The sequence below is a fragment of the Salmo salar genome, chromosome 28 (genome assembly GCF_965601325.2).
Source record: "Salmo salar chromosome 28, fSalSal1, whole genome shotgun sequence".
NCBI classification, from domain to species: Eukaryota; Metazoa; Chordata; class Actinopteri; order Salmoniformes; family Salmonidae; genus Salmo; species Salmo salar.
The window spans coordinates 14,757,269-14,775,539 of record NC_138318.1 but is presented as its reverse complement, the minus strand read 5'-3'; the positions used below and the strand labels follow the sequence as shown (position 1 = coordinate 14,775,539).

The 18,271-nt window shown below is 42.2% G+C and overlaps 1 protein-coding gene and 1 non-coding gene across 2 annotated transcripts in view; both read right to left on the bottom strand.

Annotated features, from left to right (window-relative positions):
- gas7b (growth arrest-specific 7b) overlaps positions 1 to 18,271 on the bottom strand; it is a 52,877-nt gene that overhangs the window by 32,927 nt on the left and 1,679 nt on the right. The window lies entirely within an intron of this gene.
- Positions 7,182 to 7,255, bottom strand: trnav-uac (transfer RNA valine (anticodon UAC)). Its single transcript has one exon. It is a non-coding gene; the product is annotated as a tRNA-Val (tRNA).

Here is an 18,271-nt window from a genome sequence, read left to right as displayed (position 1 = left end):
CTCCTCCCCAAGTACATTTTTTTCACTGCTTTAGCACACTCTGCCAACCCTGATGTCCTAGCCATGTCTGAATCCTGGCTTAGGAAGGCCACCAAAAATTCTGAAATTTCCATCCCCAACTATAACATTTTCTGCCAAGATAGAACTGCCAAAGGGGCTGGAGTTGCAATCTTCTACAGAGACAGCCTGCAGAGTTCTGTCATGCTATCCAGGTCTGTGACAAAACAGTTCGAGCTTCTACTTTTCAAAATCCACCTTTCCAGAAATAAGTCTCTCACTGTTGCCGCTTGTTACAGACACCCCTCAGCCCCCAGCTGCGCCCTGGACACCATATGTGAATTAATTGCCCCCCATTTATCTTCACATACAATCCAAGCTAGATGCCCTCAATCTCACCCAAATTATTATGGAACCTACCAGGTACAACCCCAAATCCGTAAACTCAGGCACCCTCATAGATATCATCCTGACCAACCTGCCCTCTAAATACACCTCTGCTGTCTTCAACCAGGATTTCAGCGATCACTGCCTCATTGCCTGCATCCGTAATGGGTCTGCGGTCAAATGACCACACCTCATCGCTCCGCAAACGCTCCCTAAAACAATTCCGTGAGCTGGCCTTTCTAATCAACCTGGCCCGGGTATCCTGGAAAGATATCGACCTCATTCCATCAGTAGAGGATGCCTGGTTATTCTTTAAAAGTCCCCATCTTAAATAAGCATGCCCCATTCAAAAAATGTAGAACCAAGGAAAGATATAGCCCTTGGTTCACTCCAGACCTGACTGCCCTTGACCAGCACAAAAACATCCTGTGGCGTACTGCATTAGCATCGAATAGCCCCCGCAATATGTAACTTTTCAGGGAAGTTAGGAACCAATATACAAAAGGCAGTTAGGAAAGCAAAGGCTAGCTTTTTCAAATGGAAATGTGCATCCTGTAGCACAAACTCCAAAAAGTTATTTGAGAATAAGAGCACCTCCTCCCAGCAGCCCACTGCACTTAGGCAGGGAAACACTCACCACCGATAAATCTATGATTATCGAGAATTTCCATTTTTCTACGGCTGGCTACCCCTACCCCGGTCACAAGCTCTGTACCCCCCACAGCAACTTTCCCAAGCCTGCCCCATTTCTCCTTCACCCAAATCCAGATAGCTGATGTTCTGAAAGAGTTGCAAAATCTAGACCCCTATAAATCAGCTGGGCTAGACAATCTGGACCCTCTCTTTCTAAAATTATCCGCCGCAATTGTTGCAACCCCTATTACTAGCCTGTTCAACCTCTTTCGCATCGTCTGAGATCCCCAAAGATTGGAAAACTGCCGCGGTCATCCCCCTCTTCAAAGGGGGAGACAGTCTAGACCCAAACTGCTACAGACCTATATCTATCCTACCCTGCCTTTCTAAGGTCTTCGAAAGCCAAGTTGACAAAACAGATCACCGACCATTTTGAATCCCACTGTACCTTCTCCGCTATGCAATCTGGTTTCCGAGCTGGTCATGGGTGCATCTCAGCCACGCTCAAGGTCCTAAACGATATCATAATCGCCATCGACAAAAGACAATACTGTGCAGCCGTATTCATCGACCTGGCAAAGGCTTTCAACTCAGTCAATCACCGCATTCTTATCGGCAGACTCAACAGCATTGGTTTCTCAAATGACTGCCTCGCCTGGTTCACCAACTACTTCTCAGACAGAGTTCAGTGTGTCAAATCGGAGGGCCTATTGTTCGGACCTCTGGCAGTCTCTATGGGGGTGCCACAGGGTTCAATTCTCGGACCGACTCTTTTCTCTGTATACATCAATGATGTCACTCTTGCGGCTGGTGATTCTCTGATCCACCTCTACGCAGACGTCACCATTCTGTATACTTATGGCCCTTCTTTGGGCACTGTGGTAACTAACCTCCAGACGAGCTTCAATGCCATAACTCTCCTTCCGTCACCTCCAACTGCTCTTAAATGCAAGTAAAACTAAATGCATGCTCTTCAACCGATCGCTGCCCACACTTGCCCGCCCGCCTAGCATCACTACTCTGGGCGGTTCTGACTTAGAATATGTGGACAACTACAAATACCTAGGTGTCTGGTTAGACTGTAAACTCTCCTTCCAGACTCATATTAAGCATCTCCAACCCAAAATTAAATCTAGAATCGGCTTCCTATTTCGCAACAGAGCATCGTTCACTCATGCTGCCAAACATACCCTCGCAAAACTGACTATCCTGCCGATCCTTGACTTCGGCGATGTCAATTACAAAATAGCCTCCAACACTTTACTCAGCAAATTGGATGCAGTCTATCACAGTGCCATCTGTTTCGTCACCAAAGCCCCATATACCACCCACCATTGCGACCTGTATGCTCTCATTGGCTGGCCCTCGCTTCATATTCGTCGCCAAACCCACTGTCTCCAGGTCATCTATAAGTCCTTCCTAGGAAAAGCCCCGCCTTATCTCAGCTCACTGGTCATCATAGCAGCACCCACCCGTAGCACGCGCTCCAGCAGGTATATTTCACTGGTCACCCCCAAAGCCTATTCCTGCTTTGGCCGCCTTTCCTTCCAGTTCTCTGCTGCCAATGACTGGAACGAATTGCAAAATCACTGGAAGCTGGAGACTCATATCTCCCTCACTAACTTTAAGCATCAGCTATCAGAGCAGCTTACAGATCATTGCACCTGTATATAGCCCATCTGTAAATAGCCCATCCAACTACCTCATCCCCATATTGTTATTTATTTTATTTCTATTTTTTATTTTTTGCTCCTTTGCACCCCAGTATCTCTACTTGCACATTCATCTTCTGCACATCTATCACTCCAGTGTTTATTTGCAAAATTGTAATTATTTCGCCACTATGGCCTATTTATTGCCTTACCTCCCTAATCTTACTTCATTTGCACACACTGTATATAGACTTTTCTATTGTGTTATTGACTGTACGTTTGTTTATTCCATGTGTAACTCTGTGTTGTTTGTGTCACACTGCTTTGCCTTACCGTGGCCAGGTCACAGTTGTAAATGAGGACTTGTTCTCAACTGGCTTACCTGGTTAAATAAAGGTGAAATAAAATAAATAAAAATGTAAATTGATTTTTATTTGGATTCTATGTAATGGACATACACAAAATATTCCAAATTGGTGAAGTGAAAAAAATAACTGTATTCACGCCCTTTGCTATGAAGTACCCTAAATAAGATCTGGTGCTACCAATTACCTTCAGAAGTCACATTATTAGTTAAATGAAGTCCACCAGTGTGCAATCTAAGTGTCACATGATCTGTCACATGATCTCAGTATATATACACACACACACCTGTTCTGAAAGGCCCCAGAGTATGCAACACCACCAAGCAAGGGGCACCACCAAGCAAGCGGCACCATGAATACGAAGGAGCTCTCCAAACAGGTCAGGGACAAAGTTGTGGAGAAGTACAGATCAGGGTTGGGTTATAAAAAATATCAGAAACGTTGAACATCCCACGGAGCACCATTAAATCCGTTATTAAAATATGACAAGAATATGGCACCACAACAAACCTGCCAAGAGAGGGCCACCCATGAAAACTCATGGACCAGGCAAGGAGGGCATTAATCAGAGAGGCAACAAAGAGACCAAAGATAACCCTGAATGAGCTGCAAAGCTCCACAGAGAAGATTGGAGTATCTGTCCATAGGACCACTTTAAGCCGTACACTCCACAGAGCTGGGCTTTATGGAAGAGTGGCCAGAAAAAAGCCATTGCTTAAAGAAAAAAATAAGCAAAAACATTTGGTGTTTGCTAAAAGGCATGTGGGAGACCCCCCAAACATATGGAAGAAGGTACTCTGGTCAGATGAGACTACAAATTGAGCTTTTTGGCCATCAAGGAAAACGCTATGTCTGGCGCAAACCCAACACCTATCATCACCCCAAGAACACCATCCCCATGTTTTTCCATCGACAGGGACTGGGAAACTGATCAGATTTGAAGGAATGATGGATGGTGCTAAATACAGGGAAATCCGTTTCAGTCTTCCAGAGATTTGAGACTGGGAAGGAGCTTCACCAATGACCCTAAGCATACTGCTAAAGCAACACTTGAGTGGTTTAAGGGGAAACATTTAACATGTCTTGGAATGGCCTAGTCAAAGCCCAGACCTCAATCCAATTGAGAATCTGTGGTATGACTTAAAGATTTCCGCTGGTGTACTGCACCTATCCAAAAATCCCAGTGGCTAGATGTGCCAAGCTTATAGAAACATACCCCAAGAGACTAATTGCTGCAAAAGTTGTCTCTACAAAGTATTGACTTTGGGGGGTGAATAGTTCCGTTTTTTTGTCTTACTTCTTGTTTGTTTCACAATACAAAATATTTAATATTCAAAGTGGTTGGCATGTTGTGTAAATCAAATGATACAACCCCCCTTCCCAAAATCAAGGTAACAAAATAGGAAAAATGCAAAGGGGGTGAATACTTTTGCAAGCCACTGTATGCGAGCACACTCGTTTGGTTCGCATAGCTGACTTCAGCTTGCCGCCAGCTGAACTGAAGCACGCTTATGTCTTTACACTAAAAGGGCATGATCATAATTTACAGTATTATTCCAGCCTCATAGTGTGGAAATATATACAGTGCCTTCAGAAAGTATTCACACCCCTTGACAGTTTCCACATTTTGTTGTGTTACAGCCTAAATTTAAAAGGGATTAAATATCGGGGGGGGGGTGTTTGTCACTGGCCTACACACAATACCCCATCATTGTTATGGCACGCCTAAATAAGTTCAAGAGTAAAAATGTACTTAACAAGTCACATAAGTTGCATGGACTCACTCTGTGTGCAATACGTGTTTAACATGATTTCTGAAAGACTACCTCATCTCTGTACCCCACACATACAATTATCTCTAAGGTCCCTCAGTCAAGCAGTGAATTTCAAACACAGATTCAACCACAAAGACCAGGGAGGTTTTCCAATGCCTCACAGATAAAGACACCTATTGGTAGATGGGTAAAGAAAGTAGACATTGAATATAATTTTCAGCATGATGAAGTTATTAAACTTTGGATTGTATATCAATACATCCAGTCACTACAATTCTGTTGCCGGAGAAGAAGGAAACCACTAAGTGATTTCACAACGAGGCAATGTCACAATGTTGACTTTAAAATAGTAACAGAGTTTAATAGCTGTGATAGTAGAAAACTGAGGATGGATCAACAACATTGTAGTTACTCCACAATACTAACCTAAATGACAGAGTGAAAAGAAGGAAGCCTGTACAGAATTTTTTTTAAATATTACAAAACAGGCAAAGCAATTAACTTTTTGTCCTGAATACAAAGTGTTACGTTTGGGGCACGTATTGGAGCTAAGCACAGGCAGTTCAAGCACTGAGTTACAGTTGACGTAAATATACTTGAAAATCTATGACAGGACCTGAAAATGGTTTTCTAGCAATAATCAACAAAACAATGACAGAACTTGAAGAATTTTGAAAATAATTGTAAAAAATAATAATAAATAAAAATGGGCAAATGGTGCTCAATCCAGGTGTGGAAAGCGCTTGGAGACTTACCCAGAAAGACTCACAGCTGAAATCGCTGCCAAAGGTGCTTCTACAAAGTATTGACTCAGGGGTCAATAGTTTGGACACACATACTCATTTCAGGGTTTTTCTTTAATTGTACTATTTTCTACACTGTAGAAGAACAATGAAGACATCAAAACTATGAAATAACACATATGGAATCATGTATTAACCAAAGAAAGTGGTAAACAAATAAAAATATATTTTATATTTGAGATTCTTCAAAGTAGCCACCCTTCGCCTTGATGACAGCTTTGCACACTCTTGGCATTCTCTCACCAAGCTTCATGAGGTAGTCACCTGGAATGCATTTCAATTAACAGGTGTGCCTTGTTAAAAGTTAATTTATGGAATTTCTTTCCTTCTTTATGCGTTTGAGCCAATCAGTTGTGTTGTGACAAGGTAGGGGGGTATACAGAAGATAGCCCTATTTGGTAAAAGACCAAGTCCATATTATGGCACGAACAGCTCAAATAAGCAAAGAGAAATGACAGTCCATCATTACTTTAAGACATGAAGGTCAGTCAATTACGAACATTTCAAGAACTTTGAAAGTTTCTTCAAGTGCTGTCGCAAAAACCAAGCATTATGAAGAAACTGGTTCTCATAAGGACCTCCACAGGAAAGGAAGACCCAGAATTACCTCTGCTGCAGAGGATAAGTTCATTAGAGTTACCAGCCTCAGAAATTGCAGCCCTAATAAATGCTTCAGAGTTCAAGTAACAGACATCTCAACATCAACTGTTCAGAGGAGACTGCGCGAATCGGGACTTCATGGCCGAATTGCTGCAAAGAAACCACTACTAAAGGACACCAATAATAAGAAGAGACTTCCTTGGGCCAAGAAACACGAGCAATGGACATTATACTGGTGGAGAGTCCAAATTTGAGATTTTTGGTTCCAACCGCCATGTCTTTGTGAGATGCAGAGTAGGTGAACGGATGATCTCCGCATTTGTGGTTTCCACCGTGAAGCATGGAGGAGGAGGTGTGATGGTGATTTACTGGTGACACAGTCTGTGATTTTTTTTTTATTCTAGGCACACTTAACCAGCATGGCTAACACAGCATTCTGCAGCGTCACGCCATCCCATCTGGTTTACGCTTAGTGGGGCCCATATTTGTTTTTCAACAGGACAATGACCCAACATACCTCCAGGCTGTTTAAGGGCTATTTGACCAAGAAGGAGAGTGATGGAGTGCTGCATCAGACGACCTGGCCTCCACAAACACCCGACCCGACCCAATTGAGATGGTTTGGGATGAGTTGGACCGCTGAGTGAAGGAAAGGCAGCCAACAAGTGCTCAGCGTGTGGGAACGCTTTCAATACTGTTGGAAAAGCATTCCAAGTGAAGCTGGTTGAGAGAATGCCAAGAGTGTGCAAAGCTGTCATCAAGGCAAAGGGTGGCTACTTTGAAGAATCTAAAATTATTATTTATATATATATATTATATATATATTATTTATATATTATTTATATATATATATATCTTTTTGGTTCCTACATGATTCCATATGTGTTATGTCCAGAGCGACTTACGACTTATCCAGAGCGACTTACATTTGCAAATGTATACTTCTTTTTTTTTTTTTTTTTTTCGTACTGCCCCCCGTGGGAATCGAACCCACAACCCTGGCGTTGTAAACACCATGCTCTAACAACTGAGCCACACGGGACTTATGTCATAGTTTTGATGTCTTCACTATTATTATACAATGTAGAACATAGTAAAAATATAGAAAAATGAGGAGGTGTGTCCAAACCCTTGACTGGTACTGTATGTAAATGAGATATTTCTGTATTTCACTTTTAATAAAACAGAAGAAAAAAAATGAAACATGATTCCACTTTGTCATTATGGGGTAAATGGTTGAGAGAAAAAAAAATATTTAATCAATTTTGAATTCAGGCAAGGGGGGTGAATACTTTCTTAAAAGCACTGTTTAAAAACACAAGAAACTCACGTTTTTACTGTTCTGGGCCTTTAAAGTGAAAAAGTCTCAGTGAAACTCTGTTAACGTGGAATTGCCCTGAAGTATTCCAACATCATATAAGCTCATTCACAGACCTCCTACTACGGTTATTCTTAATGACCTTTAAATACATCTAATCCCTCTCTTCAGCTAATCATCAAGATCATGCTTAGCGTAGTCTGGTTTGTTGGTTGGTGATGGGCTGGAGCAAAAGCCTCCACACCCCTCCTGACCACTAAACTAGAGTCTAGTAACAGGCAATGCAAGCAGCTTGAGTCATACATATTTGACCAGTCATAATTCCATCAACTTGGAATGCTGGAAAGTTGCTATGGAACACATTTTCAGCGCTAACATGCATGCATGGGGTGGCAGCGTAGCCTAGTGGTTAGAGCGTTGGACTAGTAACCGAAAGGTGACAAGTTCAAATCCCCGAGCTGACAAGGTACAAATCTGGCGTTCTGCCCCTGAACAAGGCAGTTAACCCACTGTTCCTAGGCCGTCATTGAAAATAAGAATTTGTTCTTAACTAACTTGCCTAGCTAAATAAAGTAAAAAAAAAAAAAATGCATCATCATCCTAACAATCAGACACAACCTGTACACAATTGTTTCTGATTTAATAGTCAACTAGTCATTTTAATCTATGAAAGGGATATGAGTCAGCATTCTAGAATGTTATAATGATCTGGGAGGAATAGGGTCTAACATGAATGAATCACCAATATTACACAAAATGTCTCTGAGAATCAAAAAACACATCAGCACATTCCCTCACTAATGCTGGGAATAAGAATCCATGCTGCTTAGTCTTCAAATGATGACATCACCAACTTGCAGGAGTCATTTATATAATTGAAGGCAGAAACTGTCCCTCAAGACAGATTGTTCCTTTTCTGTCCCTCTCAGAATTAACTCATTTCATTCAGCACTTTCCAGGAAAAGAGAAGAGAAGATGAGAGGTTTGCTGCTGGTTCCACAAGGATGGAGAATATGAAGCAGAGTCAACCCTGGGTGACTTATACAGAACACGACAGCATTGCACTTCCTTTGATGGTCACTGTGTTATACATGTTCACATCCACCCTTCAGAAATGTATTTACTTAACTAACCTTGGATATTCCTCTATTTATTAAGAAATGGAGGCGTATAATATTTCGAAACAGAAAAATAAATAAATGGGATGGATGAATGAATGAGTGTAAGTGAGCATGCTGTCCTGATGGGGGTAGTGGTCAGAATGATGTCATAAAAGAGCAACCAAGATGTACGAACAAAAGGAGTAAACCAAAAGCAGCAGTTTCAGTGTTTTGTGTTTCTACACCCAAACAACAAGGGTCAAATCACCATTGTTTTCTCCTCGCATGAAAACAAATAAAAAGAGAGGTACTGTAAGGGATCATGTTGAGTGAAAGTGACCGTCACCGAAAGCAAATTTCCTGTAGAAACCCGAGACACCAACTGAGTGTCTGTTCACTTCCTCTTAAAAAGTCTGCCTCCTTGTCTGCTTCCATACGTCTGAAACACACACACACAGTCCACTGACATGGTTTAACCCCACATTAGCTGGGGAATGTGTAACACAATGTTGGGTCGCGTCTTGGTCTTATCAGTAAGGTGACACCATGGTTTTTCTCCTGCTCTGCAGATAACACTGAGGAAGACAGATGGGAGTGGGCTGTACTCAGTCAGGACATTGATTTCAAGAAAAGAGGACATCATTGGTTCACCCCATTGACATGGTCTGTTTTCTAGACGGCAATATCTCATTGACTGTCTTTGAACACGGTCACTGAGTGAATTTGTCTTCGAACTGTCAGTCGGTAAATCACCGCTCAAAGAGTATATGGGCTCTGTGAACTGGGCTCAACCATTTTAATAATGACAAACGTGTTGGACCTCAATGTAAAATCTCTAACCCTGCTTCACAACATTGGGAGAGGACACATCTTGAATGAACTTTTCATATGAACCATGCATTGATATCAATGGGGAGTTAGGATTCAGGCCACAATTAGGCACATGGGGATGCAGTGAGTGAGGGAACGAGCACCGCGCACCTACGTGTGCTGGGAACTAGGAACTTTGACAGCACATGGAGCCAGCTTGTCCCGGCATACGCAACATTAAATAATGCACCATGCCAGATGGTTAACCTCGACAACCCCAGACTGCCTGTGGCTCTGCATTCACAGGATGCCAGAACAGCCCCTGGCTAAGAACATATGGTTTCAGCTATGGCTGTCTGGAGAGCAACAACAACAACAATCATGGTTGTCACTGTGAATAGCTGGCTGTCTGTGTTCTGTAGAGCCACAACAATCATGGCCGCCATCATGTTTCGAACACAGTATCTATTCCGTTCTGATTTTCTTTGACACGTCGCTTATTCCATAAACCTAGAACCTAGTACAGTCCCCCAAGTCATAAAGAGAGTTACCGTAAGCTCAAGCTGAGGATCATTTCAACACAAGCCAACGCCATTGATTCATTTTTGCTGAAATAACCAAATCAAGTCACCCGACCTTAGTTAATAATGACTAGCCCCAGTAGGGCTACGAGTAAACAAGCATGCTTATTATAAGAACAGAGTGGTCCATGGTATGTATGGCATGACGGACACATCCCTGTGATGGTTTACAGCCACGTTTCCCACACCCCAAAAACACAAACAGCATCTCTTACTATGGAAAAACTAAACAGCTCATAGCTTTCCATTTCAGTGCCACTGGCTCCCCGCCTGGAAAACCAGGAATCATTTGTCAAATTCCCTTCGGAAAAATGGCTGTAAATACCCTGGGCCTGTGGAGGAGGTCGGTGAGAGTACGAAGAGGCATTCATCTATGCCGTTACCCTTTCACCTGAGTTGTAATAGGCTAGCTAAGACCTGAGGAAGAGAGAGAAAGTGCTATGTTGAGAACAAACATTAAAAAGGATAGTTCACTCCACAGCAGTCAAAGTGGGTCAGAAGTTTTAAGTTTGCTGAAAGTGGTAGAGCTTCCAACAAGGAATATGAACTCTTGGATCCATCTAATTCAATTATACATTTAGGATGGACACAGAGACATTTGATATACAGCTTTTAAAGTTTTGTATAAATAAATATGTCGACTGGACCTCTGCGTAAAATAAATCACTATTTGTTAACCATGTTTTTGTTAAAAGTAACATCAAGAAGAGAGAAAACTGGGTTATGGAAGTACTAAGGCTAATTCCCTAGCCTCACCAGAAATAGTGTAAACATTAGATTGGGTTTCAGACCACCCAATAGCAATTATTTTTATATCATATCAATGTCTTCAAGACAAATGAATAGAATTTAAAGATGTAAAACTTCTGGCTTGATTAATTGAAAAGATTCTAATATTGAAGTTGAAGGAAAAAATGTATTTAAAAATTAATTGCAGCAAGTCATTCAAATCTCATTTAGAACGAGACCAACAATTGTGGGCTTCTGTCTTAGAATTAATTTTTCTATGAGTTTCTCTTCAACTTCCATCTGGGTTTTGACATCAGTTTATTAGTGTTTGACAACATAAGTAGGTGATTCACTGAGTAGATACTGAACGGTCAGCAGGTTTGTGAAATGGAGGTCGCCCACTCATGGACTGAGAGGAGAAATGTGCAGCCTCAGTATTAGTGGTCTTCCAGAGTTTTAACAGAGGATTACCAGTCAGGTCCTTGTCCAAAGCTTAGCTGCCCTTACTCATGCCTGAATTACTCAGACTCCTGACATGCGGTGGTGTGAGCTCAGTGTGTGTGTGTGTACCACAGGAGGTTGGTGGAACCTTAATTGGGGAGGACGGGCTCGTGGTAATGGCTGGAGCGGAATCGGTGGAATGGTATCAAATACGTCAGACACATGGTTTCCATGTGTTTGATGCCATTCAGATCGTTCCAGCCATTATTATGAGCCGTCCTCCCCTCAGCAGCCTCCACCCACCCGTGCGTGCCTGTGCGCGTGTGTGTGCGTGTGCGCGTGTGTGTATATGTGTTCAGCCTGTCCTCCAGTGACCTCTAGTCAAACATCTGGATGTAGGAAGATGGGGGTATGAGGGTCAGGGTCTGTATGTGAAACAACGAGGTTCTGTTCTAGTTGAGCCAGGGATGGAAGTGTCCTGTACGCGACCAGGTATAAGACAACACGCCAGAACAGAGGTGGAACAGTATCATGAACCAAGGACATCAAGCCATTACAGAGAACATAAAGAAAGTTCCCAGTACACCAGGGCCAACCAACTGTAACAGTTCTTTCAACTGTGGTTTAAATAAGTACATGTTGCTCAGTATACAGAAACATTGAGGTCGCAAACAACGCTGGCGATGACTCTTGACAATGAGAAATGTTTGGAGTTTTCCAATACTCCCAAATGTTGTACATCCTCAAAGCATCCGAAGGAGCCTTGGGCTGTACAGAGATACGATGTGAACACAAGCCACAAGCCAAACAATGTGCATATATTTACATGCCAGCATATAGCCACAAACAGGGGCTGGCACACACACACACACACACACACACACACACACACACACACACACACACAAAATCAGAGCAGAGGGTACCTCCTAGTCATGAGGGATGGCAAAAATAGTAGCACGGTACACACCGTCTCTGTTTACTTTGCCTCTGCATCTCTCCCTCTCTTCCACTGTGATCTCTCCATCCCACCCTATCCTGTCCAGTCAGCAGATGCAGTGTCAGAGGAACAGAGGTGTGACTGATGGTGGAAATGCCTGTTTCCTATTATTCACTCATAAATACCTTTACTGTACTCTTATCAGCACCATCATATTTATATACCCAGAGTCACTTGCCTTCATAGGTCACTACCAGTAATTACAATGATGAAGGACTGGTGAATGTTGATGTGTACTTTCAGACCATGCTAAAGCTATACTAAAAGCCAATAGGAAATATGGATGCTGTCAGGGTACATTTCCCCCTCAAATGTAGATAAAAGGCTCTGGTACACACACATGGTTATGACTCAGCAAATATGAGCTCTTCACAATCTATCGTCATCCGTTCAACAATGGCTCCCAATGGAGAGTGGAGCAGCCAGCTAACGGCTGTTGCCCAAGACTTCGGGAGGCTGCGAAGGAGAAGAGGAGAGAGTTCTCAACCCTGTGAGATCACTCAGCCAGTGACGGGCGGCTAGGGGGCCCAGGCCTCTCTCTCAGGGTGTGAGGAATACAGTCAGAAAGAAACATCTCTCACACGCACACAGTCACACACGCTCACTTAGTCATTACTACCGTAAGACTCTGTCTAGCAGACGCAAGGGTACAGTGGAAAGACTAACTGAAATGAGAGAGGGAAGTGAGACAGAGAGCGAGAGAGAGCTCTGCTTTGGGCTGTAGAGTATGGGGGCAGTAGGAGACGTCTTTATTTGGAAGAGGTTGTTTTGGTTTAGGGCTATTGTGAGAGCCTGAAGCCACATTCCCAGATGCGCACACACACACACACAGAAACTAGACACACATTCAGTCACAATGAGAGAGAAACACAGGCTATGAGACATAAGGAAGCAGACAATGGCAGACAGTGTGTGGTGAGTGCTAGGGTGCTCCCTACGTGCAACAAAGCCCGTTTTGTGCTTCCTCTGCCCATACCAGTTTATGTGGATTGCACAAGACCTGTACCATGCCTTGTAAGTCCCTCTATCCCTCCTCCGGTCTCCTTCTCTAGCCTTACAAATTTAACTGATAACACTGCAGAAGTGACGCGAGACAATTGAGTTAGTGCAGCATGTGGAATGGCTCTACTGACTGCTAAGGTCATGCTGTACAGTGGAAGATCATATATCTTGTATTCACTCATTCACTCATTGTATTCACTCATTCACTCAAACAAAGAAATACAGACACAATCATTCTACTTGAATAGTATCCCAGGTAGGAGATATCAAACTGCCTGCAACTACACAGTACCTACACCCTAGTAACTCATGTCCTTTATAAAACATGGAAAATCCTCATCTGCAGCTACCGTGTACAGCTGAGTAAACAAACAGTCTGGTTGTTATTCAAAGTAGTCCGAGTAACTACGGTATGATACTGAATAAATATCAGATTATATGCAATTTAGTGGAAAGTGTTTACCACGGGTATGACGTCAGCATTGGGAGTGGTGGTTAGAGAGTTGTAGAGTTTTCCCATGTTCCTGGCAGGGAAACACCTGGCAGTGTGGTGTGTAGGGGGGCAGTAGGTCTCAGCAGCTCCCTGACCCTCACATTCCTCTACAGGGGGATTATGCCAGCCTAAATGACTATCTACCTACCCCCTGTGTGAGGAGCCCAGAGTCCTAACACTACACTAGCCCAGTTACAACCACAGATACGGTTTCATAACACAGCTGACTAACCCACTGAGGGAAGGCTTTAAAAGACTAATGAGAGGGGTTTTTATTTTTCATATTTAACTAGGCAAGTCAGTTAAGAACAAATTCTTATTACAATGACGGCCTAGCGGAGAACAGTGGATTAACTGCCGTGTTCAGAACGACAGATTATGTCTTACCTTGTCAGCACGGGGTTTCGATCCAGCAACTTTTCTGTTACTGGCCCAACCCTCTATCCACTAGGCTACCTGCCGTAAGTTCCCTTATGGAAAAAAACATGAATTCCACACGTGTTCCAAAAACACACAGGTTTTCAGTTGAATAAGATCAGATCAGTTGGCTAATTCAGTATATTGCCTGGTTTCATTTATTCATTTGAAAGTGTAACATTAAAACACGACTCTTTGAAAACATATGCCATATGGAGATAAATAATATCTCTTACAAAAATAAAATGAAACGTGTTTTTGGAACACTTCACATGTGATCAAGTTATCACATGTTGCATTACTTGTTGTCACATGTTATGACATTAACTTCACATAAGATCCCATGCCTAATTTCAACAGTAGAAAAAGGTCTGCCTCATACTGCTGTTAGTAGATGTGAAAACCTCAACAAGTAAAATGATTTAGTCATTGTTTGAGAGTCAAGGTGAACTCTCTACCCTAGTCTCTACAGATGGTCCATCTTAGGCCCATCTGCAGCGTTGGGGTTACACATACATCCACTACCCACATTCATATTTCAGGAGCAACGGGGGCGTCATGATTAGTTATGGGAGTGGTGCCCCAGTAACGCTGACCCTGCCCAGCTGTCATCTAGACTAGAACTGTGGTCTCCATGCCCACACAGCACAGAATATAGCAGGCCTCATTGCCTCACCATGCCAGCTCCCTCAGTCACGCCAGTGCTGATAATCACACTAGACTGTCTTTGGGTTGGAGATTAGAGCGAGAGTGTGTGTGAGAGAGAGTGGGCTACTGAGGAGAGATGAATGCAGGATGCCATTCCATAGCAACTATTGGAATAATCAAATAATGATAATATAGCACGGACACCACAAAACCCAGTAAGTTACACTATAACCTATAGTCTAATCTGTTTTGATTGGAACAGAGGCTAGCTAAAATACATGTAAAGGAAATGAGCAAAATACATTTACAGTAAGCTGTGAGCTACTTCAAGATGATTAGGCAAAGGAAAGTGACATCACACCAAAGTGCTAATTAGTTTAGCGTGGAGACTAAATTGTTTTCTGGTAATAGTCGGTCATTGCCAACTCACCAACGTGGTAAATGGCTGTATATGTAACTAACTATTATACACCAAAATGTTAATGACTCATTCTTCGAACCAATCAAATTCTTTGTCCCCCGGAGAGCCATTTCCATTGGGTGAAATCTGTCATCAATGGTGTGTCTAATTGGTCCATTCATCTAGATTCTACAGCTTTCATTTCCTTTATCCTTTTTTCCCTCATCTCTTCCTCATTAAGCTCCACCTCAATTAGTTTGGCACTAATCAGCAATGACTTGACTTGATGACTCAATGGCATGATCCGTGATTCACCGTGCCCTGTTCCACTTCTGTTCATCAGTTAGGTTGTCATGACCACCAGAGTCATACCGGTACAGTTGAAGTCGGAAGTTTACATACACTTAGGTTGGAGTCATTACAACTTGTTTTTCAACCACTCCAAAAATGTGTTAACAATAAACTATAGTTTTGGCAAGTTGGTTAGGACATCTACTTTCTGCATGACACAAGTAATTTTTCCAACAATTGTTTACAGACAGATTATTTCACTTATAATTCATTGTATTACAATTCCAGTGGGTCAGAAGTTTACATACACTAAGTTGACTGTGCCTTTAAACAGCTTGGAAAATTCCAGAAAAGGATGTCATGGCTTTAGAAGCTTCTAATAGGCTAATTAACATAATTTGAGTTAATTGGAGTTGTACCTATATGGATGTATTTCAAGGCCTACCTTCAAACTCAGTGCTTCTTTGCTTGACATCATGGGAAAATCAAAAGAAATCAGCCAAAATTGGAGACCTCCACAAGTCTGGTTCATCCTTGGGAGCAATTTCCAAACGCCTGAAGGTACCACGTTCATCTGTACAAACAATAGTACGCAAGTATAAACACCATGGGACCACGCAGCCGTCATACCGCTCAGGAAGGAGATGCGTTCTGTCTCCTAGAGATTAACATACTTTGGTGCGAAAAGTGCAAATCAATCCCAGAACAACAGCAAAGGACCTTGTGTAGATGCTGGAGGAAACAGGTACAAAAGTATCTATATCCACAGTAAAACGAGTCCTATATTGACATAACCTGAAAGGCCGCTCAGCAAGGAAGAAGCCACTGCTCCAAAACCGCCATAAAAAAGCCAGACTACAGTTTGCAAATGCACATGGGGGAAAAAAATCGTGCTTTTTGGAGAAATGTCCTCTGGTCTGATGAAACAAAAATAGAACTCTTTGGCCATAATGACCATCGTTATGTTTGGAGGAAAAAGGGGGAGGCTTACAAGCCGAAGAATACCATCCCAACCGTGAAGCATGGAGGTGGCAGCATCATGTTGTGGGGGTGCTTTGCAGCAGGAGGGCCTGGTGCACTTAACAAAATAGATGGCATCATGAGAGAGGAAAATTAGGTGGATATATTGAAGCAACATCTCAAGACATAAGTCAGGAAGTTAAAGCTTGGTCGCAAATGGGTCTTCCAAATGGACAATGACCCCAAGCATACTTCCAGAGTTGTGGCAAAATGGCTTAAGGACAACAAAGTCAAGTTATTGGAGTGGCCATCACAAAGCCCTGACCTCAATCCCATAGAAAATTTGTGGGCAGAACTGAAAAAGCATGTGAGAGCAAGGAGGCCTACAAACCTGACTCAGTTACACCAGCTCTGTCAGGAGGAATGGGACAAAATTCACCCAACTTATTGTGGGAAGCTTTTGGAAGGCTACCCAAAACGTTTGACCCAAATTAAACAATTTAACGGCAATGCTACCAAATACTAATTGAGTGCATGTAAACTTCTAACCCACTAGGAATGTGATGAAAGAAATTAAAGCTGAATATATCATTCTCTACTATTATTCTGACATTTCACATTGTTAAAAAAAGTGGTAATCCTAACTGACCTAAGACAGGGAATTTTTACTCGGTTTGAATGTCAGGAATTGTGAAGAACGGAGTTTAAACATATTTGGCTAAGGTGCATGTAAACTTCCGACTTCAACTGTATATAAAACCATATAGACAACGGGTAGACTCATACTGATATGGAAAAATACAAATTTCAGCACTTTACTGATGTTAGGGGTGGAACCCCTCTTTAACCACCCTGTCCTAAACATCTCATAACATCATCAATGACATTACCTCTTTCTCTTGGTCATTCAGTGAGCTTGGAAAATACACAAAAGAAGGACAGGAAACAGTTCCTCAATCAAACACAGCTGTCATCCCTCACCCAGTGATCACTGCTATAGTAACAGGAAATGTATAGCTCATTATCACCATCCCCTTTAATGTACTCCTCATCTGAAAGTAGCCGGCAGTGCCCAATGATATTACACATTCTCCAGCTTCCATAACAATAACACAAAGATAAAGTTATTCAAAAAATAAAAGTTATGAACATCTCATCATAAATTATGAACTGAATGCCTTCTGTGTTGTATTTGTTTGTTAAAATGAAGGCAGTATCTATCTATACAAGTAGGTTCCCGGGGAGTGTGCGGATCTGAGGGTCTGTCAAGGCGAGCACAGGCCTGATGACAGGTTTTCTGTTGAACGACTCATCAAATTTTGAAGAAAAAAAAAGAAAAGAAGAATAGACTGTTTGGAGAACAAAGCCTTGTCTGCTGAAGATGACAATGGAGCGTGTCTCAGAGATCAAAGCACCACACTGTAAACGACGCCAGCGGTGAAAACACACATTCCCCTGACTCTGTCGTTGAAAACACCTCGGTCTGAATTGATGACATATAGGACTGTTTCTAGGTGTGTTTTCCTCTTGTTTGAATTCATGTAGAACAGATGGAAGAGATCAAAAGGAATTCCCTGAAAATGCCTGGCTAGTTTCATTGGTTGACTAGAAGTTTCTATTGTGGTTCTTTCATTCAGATCTATATGCAAGAGCCAAGTCAGCATTAGTAGCAAATCATTTGGTAACTCATTCGGAAGAACTTCCTGTTTCTACACACTTCTATGTCAGTGTTTCAAATGAAATGCTTTTATGCTATTCAGAGACATTGCTGAATACTTATTGCTGATGGTAACTACTCACACACAGTCATATAGACGACCTGTTCCTTTACAGTAATGCTCTGAACAAATAGAGGTTGTTTTTAATGAT